Source organism: Jaculus jaculus, chromosome 5 (assembly GCF_020740685.1).
Source record: "Jaculus jaculus isolate mJacJac1 chromosome 5, mJacJac1.mat.Y.cur, whole genome shotgun sequence".
NCBI classification, from domain to species: Eukaryota; Metazoa; Chordata; class Mammalia; order Rodentia; family Dipodidae; genus Jaculus; species Jaculus jaculus.
Genome location: NC_059106.1, coordinates 150897648 through 150918675, shown reverse-complemented (window position 1 = coordinate 150918675; position 21028 = coordinate 150897648). Strand labels below are relative to the sequence as shown.

The 21028-nt window shown below is 40.2% G+C and overlaps 1 protein-coding gene and 1 pseudogene across 1 annotated transcript in view; both read left to right on the top strand.

Annotated features, from left to right (window-relative positions):
• The window catches only part of Cyyr1 (cysteine and tyrosine rich 1), a 122978-nt gene that overhangs the window by 74977 nt on the left and 26973 nt on the right, over nt 1–21028 (top strand). The gene's annotated exons all lie outside the window — the stretch shown is intronic.
• On the top strand, nt 10227–10463 carry LOC105943794 (annotated as a pseudogene).

Here is a 21028-nt window from a genome sequence, read left to right as displayed (position 1 = left end):
AAAGAGGGAGCCTGCAGGAGCTGACTTCAATTCCAGACCTCAGTCCTGAGCATTGTAAATCCTTTGTTATAGAATGCTACCTTAGTTAGGAAAACAGACAGAAATTGTATGGGAATTTGTAAAGTCCTACTTCAAACTTCCTGTAAGAACCAGAAGAGAAAAGATTCACTAGCCACCTTGCGCACTGTGAACTGGACCCCTGGGCAAGTACTGGGGACTGGGGAAGTTACCACTCAAACCGTGGACCTCTGGGACAGTTCTAGGGACTGGGGAAGCAACCAATAAAACTGTGGACTTCTGAGGTAGTGCTGGGAACTGGGGAAGTGACCACTAAAACTTTGCCATCTGTTGACTCCCTTCTAAGGGATGGTGTCCCTCAGTAGCATTCTTAGAAGGAAACGTCTGTCCCTCCAATGTTTATGTACACATAGAACAAGTGTAAAGCTTGATAGAGAAGAAAACCAAACTAGCCCACAACCTGCTTACAGAGTGCTTTCTCTTTCTGGTGACTGAAAATGTATCAGAACCGATGACCGCTTTGCTAGTCTTTACATCTTGTAAGTCTCAAAATGCTGCTTCTAAAAGTTGTTGATATCTCCTCAACCATATCAGCAATCATTTCAAATTTCACCTATCTTCTCCCCCTCCCCCCTTTTGCTACCTGAGACCGGCAGCCCTGCCTGTGAGAGAGCTGTGGAAGGAAAGAGAAGGTGGCAGGAGCTCTTCCTCAGCTTCTGGATAGATACTTTGCAAAGCTGCTGCCCCCCTCCACCACCACCCCGGGCTGCCCCAAAACATAGATATTGTCCTTTGCCGGGTGGATGGACTTACTGACCTCTACTACAAGTGATACTGCACTCTTCCTCCATAAGCCATCCATCATCCCTTCTGCCTAGACAGACTCTCTTGCTGCAGACCCATTGCCCTTTTGGGTGGATCTCTCAAGAGTTAAAAACAGGACCAAGCTAGCTATCCCATATGGCCCACATCTGGCACACAGATTGTCAAATTATTTTCTGGTCAGGAACCACATACTTGAGTCCCCGCACAGGGTAGCCACCAACATGATGGCATCAGGAAGGCGCTAGGAAGCTGGGGTCTTTGATGGGTACTTAGATTTAAATGAGTCAAGAAGGGCAGAGCCCTGTGATGAGATGAACATCCCTATAGGTAGATTAAGAGGCACCAGGGATCCCTCTCTCTGACATCCGAGGACAGAGAGAAAGCAGCTATTGCATGCAGACATTCTGATGATGGACTTTCTAGCCTCCAGAATTTCAAGGAAGAAACGTGCACCGCTCAAGCCCTGCCTGCCATGCAGACAATGGCATTGGTCCACTATGGCCATCATCCCTCAGATCTCCCCCAGCTCCGTACACTGTTATGACAAGAAAATGCCGTGTTCTGTTCACTCTTCCCTTTTCAGTTTTCCTTTGTACTGGTTAGAAACAGTGCTCCTCCCGTTACTCTGGTCTACGCCCTGACCATCTCGCAGTCTGTGTGCATTCAGACCCAGCTCATTTCCATAAGCTTCCCCTCTGGCTTGCTAGGCCAAACTCAGTTCCGTCCTCTCACTCATGAGTTCAGTGGCAATCTGCTCTATTGGACTGGCTCAAAGTTCCAGTTCACCAGTTCTCCCTTCCTCTTGAATCTTCATCTTGCCTTGCTATACTAGCTACATGTAGTTACTCTAACAAATTGCCAGCAATGAGAAGGACCCCTGTGAATTAAGACAACAGAAATATGTCCTCTTGATGCTCTGGGAACCATAAAACTCAAAACAAGGTGTCAGGCAGAACCCCACAGCCTCGAATATCCTAAAGGAGAAACCTTCCTGGCTAGTCCAGGTTCTGGGGATGTGCCACCCCGTGGATCATTCCGAGACTTCTCATAGCTTCCTCACGGGGCTCTGACCACACTGAATTCCCCTGTGTGTCTACCACCTCTGCCTTGTGTGTCTCTTATGAGGATTTTGTCAGTGGATTCAGAGTCTACCTAGATTATCCAAAATGTGCTCTATCCCTCAAGATCCCTCAGTAACTGCATCTTTAATAGTTCTCAAACATAGAAATATTCTCAGATTCTGGGGATGAAGACATAAACATATCTTCTACCCCTTCCCCCATTTCACCACTGTAATCACCAATGCCTTACAGCACCCTCCCAACTGGTACCCTGCACTCCCTTCTCACTTTTGGTCACCTATTATTTTCCCCTTTTGCCTGCATCTTTTCTGAAGCATGGATCTGTTGGTGCACCCAATTCCTTTGCCTATACCCACCAGACTATGACTAAGCCAGTTGGCCAAGAGGTACCTTTTATGTTATTTCCTCCGCAACCCTACGTTATCATCAAAACTGTAGCTCTTACATGCTCTATTGACCTTTCCTCTCTTAAAATAGCACTATGTGTCTCACATTTCTACAGGTCTCCATTTGCAGAATAGTTCTCTTTCTTAAGTAGCTCATCTTTCCAACCTTATGCTACCACTCTTTTAGGACTTTGCTTTAAGCATCAAATATGCTTGTTATATAAGTGTCTTTCGTCTCTGGGAGAGGCCAAGTGGGATACCTAGGTCACTATTTCCTAGCTCATAGAAAAATGCATTTATAACAGGTAAATATATAAAAAGAGATGTATTCTTCAGTCATTTTCCAGAACTTAATGTAAAATGTAAATGAGAGATTAGGACTGATACCCAATTTAGCTGCTTAAAGTTTCAAACAAAATGAGTTTATAATATACAAATAAAATACATGGACCCAGTTTGAGATTCCCTTTTTAACTTTTTAACGCAATAGAACGCATGTAGTCAATATTCACATATAGGTCAGCTGAAGGGAGCCCTCTATTCCCTTGTCTTTTAACGTAGAAAATTATGTGAATACCTGTAATACTATCATAACAGGGGCCTTGACTCTAATTTGATTAGACCCTCCCAAAGCAATTATCTGTTTCATAGCATCACAATATTATTGTGAGAGGCATAATGTTTTATGGTTCATATGTCCATCAGCCACACTTCATTGAGGTCTATGTCATCTTAATGACTTTAACTTAAACTGTTAAGAAATTAAATTATATTTCCTTTTACTAGTAGCAGAAGAGAACAACAAAGGCCATGGAATAAAACTGAAGACTCATGTGACCATTTTTCCCTGTGGTCATGCTTCTCACAGTACTCTTGCCAACTGGTTGCATTTCTAAAATTGACCTTGTCTTTCTATAAAATCAAATCCAAACTCTTACTAAAGGCATTATGCTCTATGACTTAAGTAACATGAGATTGATGAAAAAAGTCTCTGAAATCATGAACTGTTGAATGTATTGGCATGATCCAAAACTGGTTCTACACGGGCAGTTGTTGGTACTGTGCCTTAGAATATTATGATATACATTTCCTGCTGAGAGGACATTAGCAGAAAAGGTCTTCTTTGAAAATTAAATCTGCCCAAATGTGAACACATTTTTCAGAGCTAATTAAAATTTTAAGAATAGTAACATTGATTATTTTAGTGAAGAAAATAAAAGTTTGATACCATTACAACTTAGTCTAAGTTCTGTGTTCCTTACTGACCTTTCTAAATTATTAAGCCAAATAATCGCTATGCCATTATCCAATAAACATCTTTAGTTACTAGAAGATATTTTCAGTTTTTTCATCCTACCAGAACTTAGTGCTCCAAAATGAAGGAAAATTTTATGAGTAATTGATTAAAAGAAGTTAGTGCATATCTTTCTTGTAATATTCATTTGTATCTAATAAGAAAATGATATTCCTTGTGGAATATGGGTTAGGAAATTGGATAATTATGGCAGTGAACCAATCAAGAAATTTATAAGTTGCTGGACTACCCTTACCCTCCACTGGGAATACCAGTCTGCAGATTTCCTTATAGTCACATATCTCTTCAGTGGCTACCTAGGAATATTGTTCATTATCTCTATTTCTGTAACACTCTGGTAATGCTTTGCCAATCATTAAAGATTTTTTTTTTTGAGGTAGGAGGATCCTCTTTTTATTTTTTTTCAATGTTTTTTATTAACAACTTCCATGATTATAAAAAAGTATTCCATGGTAATACCCTCCCTCCCCACCCCACCCCCACTTTCCCCTTTGAAACTCCATTCTCCTCATCTTGTCATGATCTTTTCATCCTGTGATGATGGTCTTGTGTAGGTAGTGTCAGGCACTGTGAGGTCATAGATATCCAGGTCATTTTTTGCCTGGGAGGAACACATTGTAAGGAGTCCTACCCTTCCTTTGGCTCTTACATTCTTTCTTTCACATCTTCTGCAATAAATAAATAAAGATTCTATTGCAAATATTATTTACTTATCTGAAGGTGGAGTGAATGAGAGGGCAGAAGGAAATAGGCATTCCAGAGTCTTTTGCCCCTGCAAATGAACTCCAGATGAATGCACTACTTTGTGCATCTGGCTTTACATGAGTACTGGGGAATCAAATCCCAGGCCTTCAGGTTTTGCAAGAAAACATCTTTAACTTCTAAATCATCCTTCCAGCCCTCATTAAAGTTTTTCATATCATGAGGGCTGGAAGCACAATCTTGAGATAGAGTGTGTGCCTAGTTGGCATGAGCCCTTGGGTTCAATTCTCAGTAACTAACCACACCCTAATATGTTCTATCTTGAATATTCATGATTACCTCTGTACTGACATATCTTACATATACAGTAGACTAAGAATAAAATATGAGAAGTGAAAAGAAATTGATACAAATACACATAGTAACTTTTCTTCCATGTAATTTCTTTCCAAAAATGTTTAACCTAAACTATTATGAAGATTATTATTGTTCTTGAGAATTTGTCACTAAGATCTCATCCCATTCAAGTTCCACACATCCATTCCATGTGGTGTTCCTTCCCTTGGGTTTTGAGGCAGCTTCTTCCATGATGGAAAATTCTTACGCAGCCTTGGATATTTTTGTAGAAATTTTAGTCCTCTAGCTATTTCAACTCAGCAAATCCCAATACCAGCTACATATTCTCACTAAAAAGCTAAGTATAAAAATATCACAGTGGGACCGGAGAGATGGTTTAGCACTCACGGTGTTTGTCTGCAAAGCCAAGGGACCCAGGTTCTAGTCCCCAGGACCCAAATAAACCAGATGCACAGGATGGTGCCTGTGTCTGGAGTCTCTCTCTCTCTCTTTCTTTATCTCTGACCCTCTCTCTCCTCTGTCTCTTTCTTTCTCTCTCTTGACTAAATTAATAAAAATATATTTTTAAAAAATATCACAGGGCTGGAGAGATGGCTTAGCGGTTAAGCGCTTGCCTGTGAAGCCTATGGACCCCGGTTCGAGGCTCGGTTCCCCAGGTCCCACGTTAGCCAGATGCACAAGGGGGCGCACGCGTCTGGAGTTCGTTTGCAGAGGCTGGAAGCCCTGGCACGCCCATTCTCTCTCTCTCCCTCTATCTGTCTTTCTCTCTGTGTCTGTCGCTCTCAAATAAATAAATTAAAAAAAAATCTATAAAAAAAAATATATCACAATGTCTAGATCTCATTCCCAGAATCTTTGATGAATTGATTTGCCTTACCACTGTGGGAATTTACTTTAAATCAAACTCAAAGCTAAAGATCTGTCTTCCCTCTGAGACAACGTAGAATCAGCTCTCACATTCTTCCCCACATCACAAGCTACGTGTTGAAACCTTGTAAGAAATAGAGATGAGGTGTGGGGGAGAAAAAGAGAGAGACAGGAGAGAGAGAGGAAGATGTGTAGGTAATATGAATGAATGCATGAAGTTATAATTACTCATGTGCAATATTTATTACTTCCTGAATGATTATTATACCTCAGAGACAGAACAGTTGCTTATTTTGAAAACAAGTGTGTTAAGAATTACTGAAAAGTGGTACTGTTTTTCCCCTTTGGAATTGTAGATTACGTTTCCAAAGGGAATCATTTGAATAAATATAACTTAAATTGTGTCTAGTCAATATTCATATAATTCCATTTTTATTGGCTGGCAATTAGACATCACACTGAAATTTAACTCAGTTCTCATCTTTCCTCCATGTTCATTAGGCTGAGATTTCCACATCAGCTTTGCTTTCCTTTGCTGACCTGCAGCAACTGTATCATTAAAGTAGGATTTCTGCTAATTAGTTGTGGTGCTGAGGAGCTGGAGGAAAATTTAAGCATTATCTAATCCAATTAGAATGGAACTGTATAGGAACTGTGTAGCAAGATCAGGCTGCATGAAGCTAAGAATAACTCAAAGACACTTTTCATTTATGTTTCATAGAGATTGAAGAGTGCAAATTTTAGAGAAGGACACAATTAAGAATTCATTGAATTCATTAAAGCACTTGCTTGTGAAGTGCAAAGACCCAGGTTCGATTCCCCAGGGCCCATGTAAGGCAGATGAGCATGGTGGCACATGCCTGTGGAGTTTGTTTGCAGTGGATAGACACCCATGTGTGCCCATTCTCTCTATATATCCCCCCCTTATGAATAAAAATTTAAAAATTAGGAAAAGCATTCACTGATTATATAAATAAAGCAAACCTCCCATCTGTGCATGTTCATTGCCTGAAACTTCTATGAAATACAATAATAAAAATAGGTTGTGCCTTTTGAATATATTCACCTTTGGAAAACATGTTTGGTTAAAATGAGGCCAACAAGGCACACAAAAATTTATGCACTACCCATGCTCAATGGCACCTTCCTGGGCCTTACCCTTACCATTGTTCCTATAGTCAGAGAATGTCCTCTGGAGAACGCCCTTCTTTGGGAGAGTTAAGAAGTCTTGACAGGCTCAGTTCATCCTAAAACATCATCAAAAACAGACAGAAATATACCAATATTTCATTTTTTGTAATGAAGTATAAGATATTTGGGGATAAAGTTATAATACTATAACAGTCATTGAAGAGTCTGACCTGATTATTTTAAGAAAGAAATACACTTATATTCTGTGTTCTCAAATTCTCTCCTCCTCACCCTTTTCCCTGTCATGATTCCATTTCCACACTGAGTCTTTTGCCATCTTTTCCCAGGTAGTTGCAATGTTGTCTTAGTAGGACATTTTGGGTACAGTTTGCTACCCATCAAATATATGTTCTAAAAATTTGTGTGTGGGATTACCATGGGATATATTTTATAATCATGGAAAATGTTAATAAAAATTTTAAAAAAATAAAAATAAAAAAAAATAAAAAAAAAAATTTGTGTGTGTATGTGTGTGTGTGTGTATGCATGTACATACATACATGCTCTAGAACTTCTCATTTGTTTCCCATAGCTGCCAGTAAACAGCACAAGCTCTCTATAAAGTCACTGAAGACTTTCTTAAGCTGTTCAGCCCTAATCCCTGCTCATTTTCCAGCCTTACCTCCCTCTTTTATACTGTAGTAACTCTTGACTTTAGATTGTTCCTCAAACACACTGCGGTGATTTGAATCAGATGCCCCCATATAGTCATCTGTTTTGAATGGTGGTCCCTATCCAGTGTCAATTTGGGAGGCGAAGCCTTGCTGGAGTAGGTTGCACAGGCCAGCAGTGGGATGTTATTGCAAGCTGCCCCTTGGCAGAGTGCAGTCCACTCACTCTTTCCCAGCTCTCTGCCAATTTTTGTGGAAAGAAGTGATGCCCAGCCTCTGCTCTGCCATCCTTTTCCTACCATCATGAAGCTTCCCCTTGAGAGAAAGTAATCGCTTTCCTAGCAGCAGCTGCTTTTGGTTGGTGTTTCGTCCTGGCACCATGAACTACAACACACACCATGACACGCTACCTTCCCATGGCACCCTTTTGACTAACTTCTAATCTTTCTTTAAGATGCCTATGAAAATCACCTCCTCCAGCAACTGATTTCCAAGCACCATACGTCACACATTCACAAACTCTTATTTGCGCACAGGTAGCATCTACTCATCCACACATTACAACATCTCCTCACATATAACTTTGAGATGAAACTATAGTTTTAAGTGAAGATCTACTAGAACAAATGTCAAGAGAGACTTTCAAATTATCATGCCAGCAATCTTGCCCAAAGTTAGTGTCTTGGCTTTGAGAAACAGCATGTGTAAACAGCAAAGGGTAAATTAAACAAATTTGTTGGGATGTATGTTTCATTTTTAAAAAATTTATTGATTATTTTATTAAAATGTTGCACACATCGACCCCTCTCCCCCACACCAATTCTTCTAAGGGTCTTTGGTGGGGTTTTTGGTATTCATTGAGGGAACCAAGAGGCCTCAGTCAGTCTCTGCCAGGATGGGGAAAGCATGGTGTCTCAGCTTATTCCTGCCCACTCTGGGGCTCTTAGAATCTTTCCACTACCTCTTCCATGATACTCCCTAAGTCCTATTGGGCACAATAAAGATTTTATTTAGTGTTGCTTTCTCTATAAATGTTGAATCTCTATTTTTATGAGGTTTGAGTGACCACAGTGTCTATGACCATTTCCCTGGAACTGGTAAGAGCAATATTCATGTCACTGCTTCCATTGCAATGTCTTCTGGGCCTGGCCAGGTGAAGTGGAGGTGACCTATCTTCTGATAGCCTGTCAGCTCTCTCTTCTTAATATATGAACCAAGCCAGATTCCTTAGAACAGGAAAGCAATAGGCTCCAGAGAGAACCCTCAATGCTATCTGACTAAAAAGAATAGGTGCACACATCCCAATGTATATTTTTAATGAAAAGGCTTATCCCCTTTCATTGAAACTGTCTTCACTTTTGGTTGGAGGATCTTATATTATGCAGATGGAGGGGAATATAGGAAAGAACAAGGATACATCATTTTTTATCATTTAAGATTACATCTTTAGATTCAAACTTGACCTTGAAACACCAACTATATAAAATCATAGTGTGTGAATATTGATAACTAGGTTACCACCCTCTCTATTTCTAGGCCAATCATCTTTGTATCCTCTGTGTTTTCCCTATTGGCTACAGATGGCAGGTTTAGGTACAGACATCTGACCCAAGTTGGGCCATTCATAGTTCCCCTGATGTTGGCCATGTGTGTTGTTCTAGAAGGTATTCTTTTATCCCCAGATGACCAGTGATATATTTTTCCTCTGAAACTATTTTCTACTGAAATCAGACAAGGTCAGAATATGGTCTTCTCTAGTAGATAATAATCAAATCTGAAACTCAGGAGCAATATGAAGCTCTGTCGTGCTACCTTTTGACACTGGGAGAGAATGAGTACATGCTCTGAGGAGAGTGGACAGCTAGTGAATGACTTTAATGAGGCTAGATCCTAGGAAGACGGCAAAACGTGACAGCTGCAATCCATCACACTAGGCTGGCACAGGTGAGGTTGTGAGCAAGACCCTACAAGAGGTGTGGCAAGGAAGCAGCTGTCAGTCTGGACAGCCCCCAGCTTATAAGGGTTTGTGCAGTTGATAAACGTCAGAATCAGGCAAATCATTGGCAGGACTGGGTAAAGGAGAGCTCCTTCACAGATGGTAATCAATCACAGGCAGAGACAGGGGTCTGGGATTCAGAAAGAAGTTCCCAGGAGACTGGCTAGCTCCTATTGTATCAGCAAGCAAAGAGCAGAGCCTCATAAGAAAAGCATGGGCTAAGCTCATGGGCCCAATGCTGGGGCGCCTTCTCACCATCAAGCTCCTGCAGTTAATTTAGAGTGATTTGCAGTGCACAACAACCACCAAGGCCTAGAAGAACCTTATTATATTTTTAAATTCTAGGTCCCCAAAGCCGCTTAGCTGTTGTTCTGCTGGGTCAATGGTTGTGAGCTTCAGTGTGTATCTGAAATTCTCTACCCTGGAGTCAGTGGGGAAGAAAAGAAGATTAACTTTGCATTTTCATAATCAGATACAATCTGTTATGCCTTATTTGCTGACTTTCAATAGAAATCTTTGTAGCCTCTTTGGAAACAAACAAACAAAAAAATACAGCTTGCATTCTGATTTGCCTTTCATTCCACATAAAGCGTGCCAAAAGCACAGCATGAAAGGCTGGAGAGATGGCTTAGCTGTTCAGGTCCTTGCCTGCGAAGCCTAAGGACCCAGGTTCAACTCCTCAGAACCCACATAATCCAGATGCACAAGACGCATGCCCACAAGGTGGCACACATGTCTGGAGTTCAATAGCAGTTGCTGGAGGCCCTGGCACTCCAATTCTCTCTTCCCTTGGCCCCCATGTCATAAATAAACAACAATTTTAAAAGTACACCAAGAAAAAGAAGATGCTGGTTCACAGAGCTGGCGGCGCCGAGCATGGTGATCGCGTGGCACAAACAGATTTACTGTCCAGATGAATATGAGGTCTACCAGCATGTCATCTTGCCCGAAGACATAGCCAAACTGGTCCCCAATACCCACTTGATATCTGAGTCTCCCTGGAGGAAACTTGGCTTCCCGCAAACTCAGGAATGAGTCCATTATATCACCCAGGAACCAGAACCTCACATCTTGCTGTTCCAGCTGCCACTGCCCAAGAAGCCAAAGAAATGAAGCCGGTGGTCCACTTTGCAGCCTCGGCATCACGCGGCCCTCCTCACTCTTTAACGTCTTCCCGATAGCAAGACGATGACGTCGCTTTCTTGTTTCTCGCTTTGGCATTTCAAGGATGTTCCACACACTGTTCATGCTATAATTGCTTAGCTGCTTCCTGAGCAGAGCCCCCAGCACCACAACCCTGCCAGACCAGAGCTGGGGGGGGGGGGACAGCCTCGGATGAGAGAGACCCCGGAAGCCACAGAGCACTGTGTCACCAGATGGAGGAGGCTTCTGAATGTGACCATGTTCTGGGGGTTGTGTACATGTGCTTGCTTTTGTTCTTCCCTGTTGGGTGCTGTATTTATGGTGACTTAAAGGTTTACGTTTCAGTCTATTGGACACTTTCCATTTTATTTCACAAATCTGTTAAACGTTACAAGCTTTGGTTAAAGAAACTTTTTATCAATAAAAAGGAAAAGAAAAAGATGGTCCTATCTAAAGTCATCATCATAAGCAAATTAATATGATTAGCTCAGTGCAAAATTTCAGCGATGATTTCTTCAGAAAGAGGGTACTTCACCAACGCAATAGAAATGAGCAAAGTATGACCTGGAATAATTGGGAATGTTATAGGTCGTGAGAGAAGGCAGAGGAGCATGGATGTGGTGGCTACACCTGTTTGAATCTACTTGTATGTGCTGTTTTGTAATCTTTGTCCTTTCAATGTATATTTTTAATCTTTTATTTTTATTTATTAGAGAGAGAGAGGGAAAGAGAGAAAGAATGGATTCACTAGGGCCTCAAGTACTGCAACCAAACTCCAGAGGTATGCACCGCCATGTTCATCTGACTTGCATGAGTTCTAGGGAATTGAACTTGTGTCCTCAGGTTTTTTTAGGCAAGTGCCTTAACCACTAAGCCATTTCTTCATCCCTCCTTTCAATATGGACTATTGTGTGACAAGGACAGTCCCCCCCCCCAGAGCAAACACCCGCACACACTTTTCTCACCCAGTCCCGCCATCAGCCCCTCCTGTCCCGTGCTTCAGTTCCCGCACATTCCAGGAATCCTTTTCCGCTTCTTTGCCTTCTCAACTTCTCAGCTAGATCTTTTCTGTTATGTTTTGTTTTGTTTTCATCTCGTGCCTCCCTAGTCATGTAGAGTACAAGGCACAACAGACAGGCTCAGAAAATATGCCGTGGATGGAATGAATGAAAGGATGAGAGCAAAACCACTGGTGACCATCTCAATGGCCCTGTGGTGAAAACTAGGCTGCTCATGTCTGTTCTTTCACCCTACTAAGAAACCATATAAGGGATCTCTGGCAAGCAGTTTATGTTAGCCTCGTGCATTTGATTTTCTCACCTGAAAAGCACATGGATTGGATTCTATTTTGCAAAAGCAGACTCTTGCACAGAAAATCTGAAAATCTATTATGTACAACCAAGAAGTGCTAAAAAGTCATGCTACCGTCTTTAGCTTGATACCCTACGTTGTGATGTTGTTTTTCACAATGCAAAGGTGGGGAAGGAGAGAACTCAGTGGACAGAGCCCTTGCTGAGCAAGCATGAGGACGGGAGTTCAGTTCTCCACTACCCACATAAATGCCAGGTGGTCCTGGAGGCCCACTGTAATGCCAGCGCTCAGGGTTGGTGGGAGTAGGTTGTGATACAGAGGATTCCTGGGGCAGGCTGCCAGCTAGACTAGCCACATCTGTGAGCTCAGGGTTCAAGTGAGAGGCCCTGCCTCAGTAACATGAAGTGAAGGCCTGCAATCATCCACTGGTCTCCACTTAGACACATACAGCTGCATGCACATCTACACATGCACTGTGCTGGCATGTATGTAACACTCTCACACACACACAAGTGCATGGATGTGCAAAAAACCTGATCTTTTGTATGTGGTCTCGTTTCGCTATGTGTGAGTTGAAAGTCTTATTGCCTAGAGATATTTCATTCTAGACTCTTTTGCTTTTGTTTACTGTCTCTACCATTCTTGAGCACAAGTTTCATGTGCCCTTCCACTTTCTATTCCAGTACCTTGAAAAGTTAAGGTTTCTGGTAGATGCTCAATATATATTTATATACTCAGTAAAGCTTTGACTATTGCTGTCCACTGGTAGCCATTTGGAATTCTGGGCATAATGAAGAATAAATCAAACCCCCTGAGGGCCCAGCTGAAAAAATTAAATCTGCTCATGTGTGAGTATTGGTGTTAAAACAGTTAAATGAATAAATTTTGTGTAGAAAATGAAACTATGACAGGAAAAGGTTATAGAAACTATGTCACCATAATCCCTTGCATTTATATTTTGACATACAGTGTATTATGACTATCTCAAAGCTATAACTAACAGCTAATCAAATAATGACTTTTGATGAGCACACAGTGTTCAAAGCAGTATATATATGTGTCTGTGTGTGTATAGAGAGAGAGATAAGAAGACTACACATTTAATATTTAACTTTTATTTAGGAAAATGGGAATTTGGTTGAAGATTCATTGGCATATTTGTATTAGTTCCCTATATAAATGTGGGCATCAATTTAGCAAAATCAATGTTTAATTGGTATTTATAACTTATTCTTTCTAAACTTTTTTTATATTTCTTTTTTATTTTTTTAAATTTTTATTAGCATTTTCCATGATTACAAAACAATATCCCATGGTAATTCCCTCCCCCCCCCCACACTTTCCACTTTGAAATTCCATTCTCCATCATATTACCTCCTCATAAAATTGTTTTTATTTATGAGAGACAGAGATAGGCAGTGGGAGTGAGAGAGAGAAAATGGGCTTTCCAGAGCCTCCAGCCACTGCAAATAAACTACAGATGCATGCGCCACCTTGTGCATCTGGATTACATGTGTCCTGGGGAATCAAACCTGGGTCCCTAGGCTTTGCAGGCAAGTGCTTTAACTGCTAAATCTCCAGCCCTAAGCCTTATTATGGTGTCATTTTTTTGTACTTGATATCTGATGAATCTAAATTGGGATAAAATTGAGTATGAGTTGGTCACTTGTTCTGAAATTTTGATCATTAAAGATAAGTGTAATTCAAACATTTCTTAGAAGATTATCTTGGATACAATGATTCTTGCTCTGTTTATCAATCAACACAGTTAGCATTGAATTCTAGTGATAAAGAATAATTATGTAACTCACTCAAACTCACAACACATTCAAGACCAAGTTAATTCCCATTTTGTATACATCTTTGGGATCAAGCATATGGATATTTCTTTTTTTCCTTTTTTAACTATTTTTGGTTTTTTCTTTTTTGAAAACTGGATTTTTTAATTAATTAGTTTTGTATTCAGCAAACACAGTCAGTTTGGTACCATTATTAGGCTCATCCGTGACCTACCCCCTCCCCATTGGCACCTTCTTGTTGAGGTATATAGGTCGTGCATTGTGGAGTTAGCCCACAGTTATGGGTAAGATAAATGTCTCTGCATATCATGACCCAACATGTAGCTCTGAGATTCTTTCCACCCCCTCCTCTGCAAAATTTCCCCGAGTCGTGTTGGGTTCGTTTTTGGTCTGCTTCAGTGATGAGCTGTTGGGGGCCTCTGAGGCTCTGGCTCTGATTTGGTAGGAGTTAATTTTTCTCTATGTTGGTCTCCTTCCCCTTTGTGCTGGTATCTGGTTCATCAGGAAAACAGCACCCTTGCTTGTTTTGCCAATTTTTCTAAGTTTCAGCAGGGGCCCTTTTGAGGTATGATGGGGTGGCTCTCTCCTTAGGATCTGCATCTATCTGAAAAATAGAGGCAGATTCTCCAACGAAGAGTAAGTTAGCACCAGGACAAATGAGACAAACCTTACTTTTTTTATAGAGAATTTAATAGGTGTAGGCCCTCTTGTAGCCCATGATTGATGGTAGCTTGATATTGGAGAGTGGGCTAATGTTTAGATTTGGTTCTGACTTGCTTCCCAGCTCCAGCTATGGGTCCCATACTACTGAGGGGATCAGTTAGCTGAATCAAGAGCAATTGTTTCCCCACCATGGCTGTGTGCCACTATTGCACTTGTGTGGGAATCACAACAGGTTATTTGCTGCTAAGTAGGTTAGACCATGAGTTGCTTGGAAAGATATTGGTCATTTTTCCCCAGTCGCCCAGGCAGCACCTTCTGGCACTAGACATGCTGACTATCTGGGGACTGACTCTCTTCTAGCTTCTATCCTTGCCATTCCATTTTACATGTCAAATGCATATGGTGTCTTCAGCAGTAGGGTCTTACCACTAACCTTTGGTGGGTCATCAAGTACTCTGACAGAAATATGCCTGTCTTTTAGGAAACCTTGTAGGTCTCTCTGATCAAAAGCTCATTGTGGATGATAGCTCCATGCTGGTACTGGGAGTTACAGGTCAGTGCCCACTAAGAAAATGAGGAAAAAGATATCTAATATAAAAGAGTTAGAGAGAGAGAGAAAGAGAGAGAGAGAGGGAGAGGGACGGAGGGAAGATGTAGAGGATTAAGGTTAGCCTTGATCCTACCCTCTCCAGTGTCTTGTGGTTCAGGTGTTCCCTGTAAGGGCCTGGTGAAGGTTCATCCATTTGGTCTGCCTTTTAGGAAGTAGAATTTTATGATAACATTGCTGTTTGGGTCTAGATTTATGTTTCCCACCCCTTCAATGCCCTCCCCTCACTCCCAATCCATCCTAGTGTCTAGTCCACAAGATGCTAGCTGGATATGTAAGGTATCTTGGGTAGATTCAGGTTAGGTGCTGTAGATGAGTGAGACTATGTGGTGATTTTTTTTTTTTTTCTGTGATTGGGTAAGTTCACTTAGAATGATCTCTTCCAGGTTCAACCGTTTTTCCTCAAATTTCATTGTGTCATTTTTTCTTACTGCTGTATAGAATTCCATTGTGTAGACATACCACATCTTAATTATCCATTCTTCTAGTGATAGACATCTTGGTTGATTCCAGCTCTTAGCTATTACGAATTGAGCCGCTACAAACATGGTTGAGCAAATCTCTCTGGCCCATGCTTTGAAGGTTTCAGGGTAGATGCCCAGTAAGGGAATAACTGGGTCTGTTGGTATATCTATAGTTAGCTTTTTCAGGAGTCTCCATATTGCTTTCCAAAGTGGCTGTACTATCCCACATTCCCACCAACACTGGATGAGTGTTCCTGCTTCTCCATATCCTCACCAGCATTTATTTTCATTTGATTTTTTGATGTTTGCTATCCTTGTTGGGGTAAGGTGGAATCTCATAGTTGTTTTAATTTGCATTTCTTTGATGATTAGGGATTGTGAACATTTTTTTCAGTGTGTGTTTGCCATTTGTATTTCTTCCTGTGTGAACTGCCAGTTCAGCTATTTGCCCTATTTTGTGAGTGGGGTGTTTGACTTCTCACTTATTAGACTTTTGAGTTCTTTGTAGATTCTAGAGATTAGGCCTCTATCAGTTGCATAACCGGCAAATATTTTCTCCCATTCTGTGGGTAATCTATTGGCTTTGTTGATTGTATGCCTGTCTGTAAAGAAACTCTTCAGCTTCATGTGATCCCATTGGTTGAGTGACTGTTTAAGATCATGAACTACTGGGGTTTTGTTCAGGAAGTCCTTTTCCATTCCTATATGATGGAAAGTACTTCCTAAATTTTCTTCCAGTTTTATTCGAGTTTCTGGTCTTAGGTTGAGGTCTTTGATCCATTTGGATTTGAGTGTAGTGCATGGTGAAATGTGTGGATCAAGTTTCAGTGACTTGCATATGGTTATCTAGTTTGTCTAGCACCATTTGTTGAAGATGCTGTCTTTTTTCCAGCCTATATTGTTCAGGCCTTTGTCGAATATCAAGTAGCTATAGTTGTTTGGCCCAAAGTCCCGGTCTTCAAGTCTATTCCATTGGTCTATACTCCTGTTTTTATGCCAGTACCATGCTGTTTTTGTTACTATGGCTTTTTAATATAGCTTTAGATCAGGTATGGTGATGCCTGCAGAGGTATTCTTTTGCTGAGGATACATTTGGATATGCGAGGCCTTCTGCCTTTCCATATGAAATTTGAGATCATTTTTTCTATCTCTGTGAAGAACACTGTAGGGATTTTAGTTGGAATTGCATTAAATCTGTATATTGCCTTTGGTAGGATTGTCATCTTCACAATGTTAATTCTGCCTATCCAGTAGCATGGGAGGTCTTTCCATTTTCTCAAGTCCTCCTCAATTTCTTTTTTGAGTGCTTTTATGTTTTCATTGCATAAATCTTTCACTTCCTTGGTTAACATTATTCCAAGGTATTTTGTTGTTGTTGTTGTTGCTATTGAAAATAGGACTATGTCCCTTATTTCTTTCTCTGTATCTTTGTCAGTTGCATATAGAAAGGCTACTGATTTTTGTGCATTGCTTCTGTATCCTGCTACTTTCCTATAGGAGTTAATCACCTTCAGGAGTTTTGGGATGGAATCTCTCGGGTCTCTTACATATACAATCATGTCATCAGCGAATAGAGCTAACTTAACTTTTTCCTTACCAAATTGTATCCCTTTTATTTCCTTCTCATGTCTTATTGCTTGAGCTAGGACTTCCAGTACTATATTGAAAAGCAGAGGTGAGAGTGGACAACCCTGTCTTGATCCTGATCTTAATGGGAATTCCTCCAGTCTCTCTCTCCTTTAAGAATTATTTGGGCCTTTGGAGCTTTTTATATTGCCTTTATTATGTTAAGATATGAACCAACCATGCCAATTCTCTCCAACGTTTTCATCATGAAGTGATGTCATATCTTGTCAAAGTCCTTTTCTGCATCTATCTAAATGATCATGTGGTTTTTATGTTTAACCTTGTTTATGTGGTGCATTACATTGATAGATTTTCATATGTTGAACCACCCCTGTGTTCCTGGGATGAATCCCACTTGGTCAAGGTGGATAATGCTTTTGATGTGTTGTTGGATTTGGTTTGTGAGGATTTTGTTCAGGATCTTTGCATCTAAGTTCATCAGGAAATAGGCCGGTAGTTTTCTTTTCTTGTGGCATCTCTACCTGGTTTTGGAATTAGGATGATGCTAGCTTCATAAAAGGAGTTGGGTAACTTTCCCTGTTCTCCAATTGTGTGCACAGTTTGAGGAAGATTGGTTTGAGTTCTTCCATGAAGGTTTGATAGGATTCAGCTGAGAAACCATCTGTTCCTGTACTCTTCTTTTGGGGAAGTTTTTTAAATTACTTTTTCAATCTCCATGAGTATGATGGGTTCATTGAGATTAATCTGCTCTGAGTTTAGCTTTGATTTTGGTATGCATCCAGGAATTTATCCATCTCTTCCACATTATCCAGTTTTGTGGAGTAGAGGCTTTTTGAAATAAGTCCTGATGATTCTCCCAATTTCACTTATGTCTGATGTGATCTCTCCTTTTTCATTTTGAATTTTGTTAATTTGAAGCTTCTCTCTCTTTTTTTTTTTTTTGTTTGATCAAATTGGCCAAGGGTTTGTCAATCTTGTTTATTTTTTCAATGAACCAGCACTTTGTTTTGTCAATTGTCTTAATTGTTTCCTTTGTTTCCAATTCATTAATTTCTGCTCTGATTTTAATTATTTCTTTCCTTCTGGAGTTCTTTGGGTTGAATTTTTCTTATTTTTCCAGTGCCTTTAGGTGGATGGTTGGGTTATTGATTTGGGATCTTTCTGTCTTTTTTATGAAGGCATTGAGTGCTATGAATTTTCCCCTGAGAACCACCTTCATTGTGTCCCATAAGATTTGGTACAATGTGTTCTCATTGTCATTCAATTCCAGAAATTTTGCAATCTCATTTTTTATTTAATCCACTATCCGTTTATTGTTTAAAAGTGTTCTGTTCACTGCCCAGGTGGCATTGGGATTCTTGGTGGTCTTTTGTTGTTGATTTCTAGCAATATAGCATTGTGATCTGATATCATACAGGGAATTATGTCAATCTTCCTAAATATGAGGAGGCAGACTTTGTGATCCAGTGTATGGTCTATTTTAGAGAATAGTCCATGGGCTGCTGAGAAAAATGTGTAGTCTGTGGATTTGGGATGGAAAGTTCTGTAGATGTCTGTTAGGTCTAAGTGATCTATGGTTTGGTTGAGCTCTCTTACTTCCCTATTGAGTTTCTGTTTGGATGATCTGTATATTACTGATAATGGTGCATTGAAGTCCCCAGCTATGACGGTGTTGTGGTTATTTCTGTCTTATTAGCCAGTAGGTTTTTTCTTATGAACTGCGGTGCCCCTGTGTTTGGTGCATACAGATTTATGATTGTAATATCCTCTTGATGGATCATTCCCTTGATAAGTAGGAAGTGGCTTTCTTTGCCTTTTTTATTGTTTTTGGTTTGAAGTCTATTTTATCTTATATTAATATAGCTACACCTGCTTCTTTCTTATTCCCATTTGCATGGAATATTGTTTTCTACCCTTTCACCCTGAGGAGGTGTCTGTATTTAGTGGTGAGGTGGGTTTCTTGAGGGCAGCAGATTGAGGGATCTAATTTTTTGATCCATCCCTTTAGCTTGTGTCTCTTGATGGGTGAATTAAGTCCATTAATATTTAGGGTAATGACTGTGAGATTTGATTTGATCCCTGCCACATTGTGATAGTAGATGTGTGTTGGTGTTTTCATGGACTTTGAAGTTTGTGTGCCTACTCTGAGTTTGGTTATTGTGATCTGCTTCTTGTAGGCATTTGAGTTTGATTATTTGTTTCTTCTCTGTGGAGAATTTCCTTAAATACTCTCTGTAGGTTTGGTTTTGTGTTCATATAGTTGTAAAGCTGAGTTTTGTCATGGAAAGTTTGTTTTTCATCATCTATTATGTGGGATACTTTTTTTTTTTTTTTTTTTTTTTTGGTTTTTCGAGGTAGGGTCTCACTCTGGTCCAGGCTGACCTGGAATTAACTCTGTCATCTCAGGGTGGCCTTGAACTCATGGCAATCCTCCTACCTCTGCCTCCCAAGTGCTAGGATTAAAGGCGTGCGTCACCACGCCCGGCTTTATGTGGGATACTTTTGCTGGGTAGAGTAGCTTGGTTGGAAGCCATAGGTTTTTACACTTTGCAGTGTTTCTTTCTAGGCCCATCTAGCTTTCAGGGTTTCCATTGAGAAGTCTGAAGTAATTCTTATGGGGTTACCATTAAAAGTGATGTGCTGTTTTTCCCTAGCTGCTTTTAGGATTTTTTCTTTGGTGTCAATATTTAGAGTCTTAATGACAATATGTCTTGGAGAGTTTCTCCTTTGGTCCAGTCTGTTTGGAGTTCTGTTGGCTTCTTGTATCTTGATGGGCCTTTCTTTTAAGAGACTGGGAAGTATTCTTCAACTATTTTGTTAAATAAGTTCTCCACGTCTTTGGTCTGAATTTCTTCTTCTGGTATTCCAGTGATCCTGATATTAGGAAGTTTAAGTGTATCCCACAATTCCCTCATGTTCTGTTCACAGGAACATTTGAACTTACTGAAATTTTTGAACTCAAACTGTTTCTTCCATCTTGTCTTCCAGATCAGAGTTCCTATCCTCCACTTGGCTGACTCTATTCTTGACAGCTTCTAGAGAGTTTTGGACTTGTTCAATTAAGTTTGCATTTTCTACTGCTTTTCTATGTATCATTTCCATCCTCTGTCAAGCTCTCTTTTCACATCATTTTTCTATTTTCTTGATGATTCTTGGAATTCATCCTTGCATCTTTATGTCTTCATTTAGCATGGCCAGCTGATTTTTAAGGTCTTCATTTTTTGTTCACTCTCCCTCAAATCTCTTAACTCTCTTTGAACTCCTTCCAATTGATGGCAATATCCACACAATTATCAGTCCTTTGTTGTTTTCCTGCAAGTTCTACCAGTAGGTTGGTCAGGGTTGCATTGCTCATAGCTTCAATTTGATGTTCTGATCCTAATGACTCTTCTATGTTTTGCTTAGATGTATTCATTGTAGGACTGGGTGATTTAACTGCATTTTCTTACATTTGATTTTTCATGTTATTTCTTTTGCACTGTGGTATTCCCATGACAATGTATGGGCACGTGGGTGGGTGGATCAGCCTGGGCTGAAGCACAATGGGAATTTGAGGCAGCCTGGGGCAGTTGCCAAGCAGCCTGGGCTTTGGCTCTCACTTGCCAAAAATCAGTTAAAATTAGTAAGTCAGAAAAAGTGTTCATTTCTGATTTTATTATTGTGAGAATAACAAAGGAAAGATATCTTAAAATCTTTAGAAAGAGGGATGGAGAAATGGCTCAGCATTTAAGGCACTTACCTGTAAAGCAATGGACCCAGGTTTAATTGCCCAGGACCCACAGAAGTCAGATACACAAGGTGGCACATGAATCTGGAGTTCATTTGCAGCAGCTGGAGGTCCTGGTACATCCATTCTTTCACTATCTTTGTCTCTCTCTGTAAAATAAAATTAAAAAAAAAAACATATTTCAAAAAACCCTAGAAGGGAAGAAAGTGCTAAGTGGACTCATTAAAGGAAGGCACCAGAATGGAAAAAGGGAAACATAAATACTTGGGGCATATTTGGAATTCATGTTGATGTTTTAAAGATAATCCAGGATTATGGAGAAGAACATATGGATTGATGATCTACCCTCTATAAACATTTTGCACAAAGAATAGTGA